Genomic DNA, 5305 nt, shown 5'->3' with positions numbered 1-5305 from the left:
CACCTCACCCGGCCAGTTTTTTGTATTTTTTAGTAGAGACGGGGTTTCACCATGTTAGCCAGGATGGTCTCGATCTCCTGACCTCGTAGAGATGTTAGCCAGGGTGGTCTCGATCTCCTGACCTCGTGATCCGCCCGTCTCGGCCTCCCAAAGTGCTGGGATTACAGGCTTGAGCCACCGCGCCCGGCCAGGATTTTCAAAGCAAGAATCCCTTCCTAAGGATTAATTGGGATGAATATGTGCATGTAAGACAGTTGAAGCTATAAAATAAGGACATGTCAGAAGCAGCAGTTCTATGTCCTTACCTTAGAATTTCATGAAGTATAGGGTACCTTTCCCCACCCCAGGGCGCATCACTGAAGTGTAGTGGTGGCAGCCATGACCTGAGGGCAGGTCAGCACAGACAAACTCCACACAGAGAGACCGGTGCAGCAGGGGCACGGGCATCTGGTGACTGAGTTCCTCCATCAGAACAAGCCATGGGGCCTCTCTGTGCCTCTGTTTATTCTCTCCCCAAGTGGGGTCACTTCAGACATTTGGAGATACGAGGCAAATAGGAGATGGGAAAGTTCACCAACAATGTAAACACTGTACATGAGAGAGTTTTGCTGCCATGTGCTAGAAGAGGCATGCTTCAGGGAAGAGGTGAGGATCCTATACATGGGAAGGAAGGAAAGAATCAAGCCCTGTAAAAGCACAGAGGAAAAAGAGACTAGAAGAGATGTGGAGCTGGGGGATCCTGCCAAGGATCTGGGTGCAGCAGTGCTTACAGTGTTGAATACCTGAAAGGTGCCCAGGGGCCTGGAGATGACCTGTGGGGAACCTGCAGCCCTAGCCTACTGTGGCCACTGCCACCTAGGTAAATGCATATCCCAAAGTCCCTGCCTGGCTTCCCAGCCATCATGATCTGGTGCTGACAGGGGCCATGGACACTCAAGGGGCACTCACTGGGGTGGGTTTAGGTATAACCTGGCATGACGGTCTGGTTACAGTGCAGACCACCTGAGAACTCCAAGGCTGATAGCAGACCCTCCAGTGTGTTGAACGCATGACTCTAAATGCAAATGTTTCTCTTCATTTGCAAAGTGTCAGGATCACACTATGTTGTAGTTCCTTTTCTGACAGCCAGTGCTTTTTTATAGCATTTCTTAAACCTCCTTGAAGACAAGGAGCTAAGGCAGTGGCAAATGCAAGATCACTATGGAAAGGAGGAGACCCATCACTGCATCTCAGTCCCATCACAGGCCAGAACTAGGATTTGGTTCACCTTTGAAAGAATCTCAAGCTTAGTGGCATCATGATAACATTGGTGAAATCTGACTTCAGTCCAGGTTTCCTTTCTCACAGGCCACCCCCTGCTGTTCTCCTGCCCATCCAGGCCCAGCTCAGGATGCCAGAGGATCACCCCTCCCCCCCACTGGGCATTCTGTCCTCTTTAGGCCACTAATGCATGCATATGTGCACGTGCGCACGTGTGCGCAGGCACACACACACACACAGTCTCTCTCTCACTCTCTTTCTGTCTCTGTCTCTGTCTCTCCCTCTCTCACACACACTCTCTCCATTCCCATCATCCATGTCTGCTCCATCCTACAGGGCTGAGTTTTGCTATGGAACAGCTGGCTAATCTGAGGAATCAAGAGGCTGTGTGTGTAACCATGGGGTCAGATGCTGCAGCCCTGACTCTGGTCACAGATATGAGTCTAACAGGAACCTCCTAAGCCCAGTGAGATGGGTTCCTGTTAGTCTGGCAAGGAAAGCAGCAAGAGAGGAGTGTCAGGCAGGTCTATGGACCTGACACCATGTGGGCACCTGCTTATATGCGGAATTCCCCTCTGGATCATCTCTGCTTCCTAAATGTCCCCACAGCTTTCTTGGCCATACAAGGCAATTCCCCTCATTCCAGAAAAGCCTAGTCTTCAGGAATATGCAATGGAATGAAAAGATATAACTCACTGAAAGGAACTCAGCTGGTGCTTCTTGCCCTGCGCGGGGTAACCATTCCAGCCTCAAGCAGCTGCAGCTTATCCTCTCGATACCCTGGTGCGTCCAAGAGCCACAGGAACTGAGGCCTGAGATAATGATAGCCTTGAACTCTTCAGCGACATTTCCTGGAATTTCTTGAGATGAAGAGAAAACAAGAAAACTAACGCTGAGCTATACAACTCTTGACCAGATGTTACTCCTCAGCCCGGGGATTTACTTAATGTCTAGTTTGGAATCCTGGTTTAGTGGTCTGTGTAAAAGAAGTCCTCTTTATGCACCAAGGGTTTCAATCAGGCTAATGACTGGAAAATGACAAAAATCCTCAAGCTAGGATTCTCCAAAACCCAGTGCAAATATCTCCTTCAAGCAAATGTGACACCCCACTCCCACCATCCCTGCCATCTGCAAACCCCTAGAGCTTTGGAAATGCCACCTGCCTGATGCCACCTTATAGCACTGTCACTTGCACACTTGTTTAATTCCACCTATCTAGATAATTAGCTGTTATGGGCACAGAATACACTTTGCACAGAGCAGTACATACCTTACTACTTCCCCAGGTCCTCTATCAGGAGTAAAGGACTTATTTATCCAGCTGCTCCACTTCAAGCTGTCTCCAGAAATTTCCCTCACCTGCAAGGATCTGCCTCCCCACTGCTTATGTCACACCCCCTTCCCAGGGGCAGCTGTACCCAATGACTGGTCAATGAGGGCATATGAAGGTCTGGTCCCCTTGCCCCAACCTGGAACCATTCTGAAGGGACATCCCAGCTTCAGAACTCCTTATGGGATCAGCTGAGCCTTTGTGACTGCAGTAGAGCCCAGCTGCTCCCTCTGCCCAATCTTGCTTCTCTCCCTTCCCCTTTCCAAGTATAAAACCAAAGGCACTCTCTAGTAAACGTTTTGCATGATGAACTCCATCTCAGAGTCTGCTTCCCAGGGAACATGACCTACAACAGTGTCTATGCTCAATAAATACTTGTGGGCATTAGTGAACAATCAATTGCTCAATGACGAATCCAATCAGAGGATGGCCTGCTGGGGATTACTGAGCTGGCCACGTGAATAGGTGCAGTGGCCTTGCTAGAAAATACGTACCACATGGCACCAGATCCTTGGCAGGCCACTTTGAATCGCTGGGAGAAGATGGAGCCATGGAATGTGCAGGACTTCTCCTGTGAACGTGGCCCCAAAGTTACCCCTTGGACAGCCCCAGCCAGAGGGTCGTTCTTACAGAATGATGAGAAGGACCACAAGGCTCATTCTGTGCAGAATGATACCATTGCTCAGACAGTTCCATCTGTAGTTTCTTATTTTCTTAGAAAAGCAAATCTCTCCTGTTATAGGACATGCCACAGCTCAGAGAGACAGAAGCATCCTTTCCTGGAGTGCAGCTCCAGCCCCAGCTTTACATAAAGCGAGCATTCAAGGGAGGGACTTCCTTAGAAATGAAATTGATGAAGATACCGCCCTTAAGCAGCAGCCCAGAACAACTGCATATAAAAACTGAGACTTTCTAACATTCAATCTAAAAGCCCCAATGATAAGGATGAGATATTTTCAATTAGAGACTTGTAGGACACAAAAGATCAGTGGATGACAAAGAACGATGACAACAACAGACCTGAGGGGGTCAGGATACCCACAGCTGGTTTCAAAATCAAAGCGACCACGGATTGGCAGCAGGCCTGGAACACTGCTGGTGATAGGAGTCGGAGAGCAGTGCGGTTTCCATGACCAGTTAGTGTCTTTCCTGGCACAGACCCTGGGAACTGAGGCGCATTCACCTTAAGATTACGGTTTCACCAGTTCCTCAGTGAAGAGGAGTCAAATTTAATATCAAGCCTATATTGTGTCTTATATCTAGTTTGTTACATACATAAATACATGCTGTAAATTGTTAATAGTTTAGTAAACCACAAAGATCTTATTCCATATTCTCAATCATCTTTATCATCTTTGAAAGGTCTTGGGAAAAAGAATTATCTGAAGATACTTTTAAATGAATAACAACCTGGCCATAGTGAATTCCAATTGGTCTTCGTGGTGAGGATCCTAGTGGTTGGAGTTTGTAAGCAACACCCCTCATAGAATATGCCTTTGGAAGTCTGTTCCTGATTCTGTATGGCCTAGGCTACAAGACCTCAAGATCTGGGGGCTGAACATGTCCCCCCCAATCTCAGACACTCACTGATGAAGTTCTGTCTCCTTGTGACTGTCCCTGGCCACTCACATGTTTGGACCAATTACTTCTGGATGCAGTATCTTCCAGCAGTGACTGTCTAGTCGTTCTAATACTATGCCTTTGAAACGTGCACAAAGAATTGCACCTGAAAAGCAGTTAGAGTCATCATTATTTGTCAAAACCCATAGAATGTACAACACTAAGAGTGAACCCCAGCGTAAACTATGGCTTCGGGTGACAATGATGTGTCAGTGTAGATTCTATTGTAACAAATGTACTTTCTGGAGCGGGATGTTGATAATGAGGAAAGTTGTGTGGGGCGGGGTACAAGGGATATATGGGAACTCCCTGTACTTTCTGTTCAACTTTGCTGTGAACCTAAAATTGCTTTAAAAATTAATGTTTCTTGGCCAGGCACGGTGGTTCACGCCTGTAATCCCAGCGCTTTGGGAGGCCAACGCAGGTGGATCACCTGAGGTCAGGAATTCCAGACCAGCCTGGCCAACACAGTGAAACCCCATCTCCACTAAAAATGCAAAAAATTAGCCAGGCATGGTGACATGCTGTAATCTCAGCTACACGGGAGGCTGGGGCAGGAGAATTGCTGGAACCCAGGAGGCATAGGTTGCAGTGAGCTGAAATCATGCCATTGCACTCCAGCCTAGGCCGACAACAGCAAGACTCAGTCTCAAAAAAAAACTTTTTAAAATTATGTTTATTAATTTAAAAAAGAAAGATATCATGGTCTTCTCTGTCTGTACAGGTAGATTTCAATATCTATATGTAGCAGTAAAGGAAATACAGCTGGTATGAGCTCTGGGTCACTGGAGTTGGGTACTCTGGCTCCTTCTTTCCCATCAAAATGAAATTAAAAAATAACAAACTCAATGACTGCTGGATATTATGGTGAGAGTTTTGTGTTTTGAGCTGGGATTTGGGGCGTGGTTATTTGATTAATTATCTGCTCATCTGGGGAGCACTTGGTTTCCTTGTCTTGTGAGCCCCTTCTCGCACCCCATGTCAGTTCTCTTGTTGAGAACTACCTTCCATCATGGGTAAGTTTTGAGATCATCATGTCCTACCATTTCCCTTTGTTGTTGGTCTCATTCAATCCATATATGGAAAAAAAATAAC

This window comes from Mandrillus leucophaeus, unplaced genomic scaffold (genome assembly GCF_000951045.1).
Source record: "Mandrillus leucophaeus isolate KB7577 unplaced genomic scaffold, Mleu.le_1.0 Scaffold13, whole genome shotgun sequence".
Lineage (NCBI taxonomy): Eukaryota > Metazoa > Chordata > Mammalia > Primates > Cercopithecidae > Mandrillus > Mandrillus leucophaeus.
The sequence above is the reverse complement of the archived record's forward strand: the minus strand, read 5'-3'. Positions refer to the sequence as shown.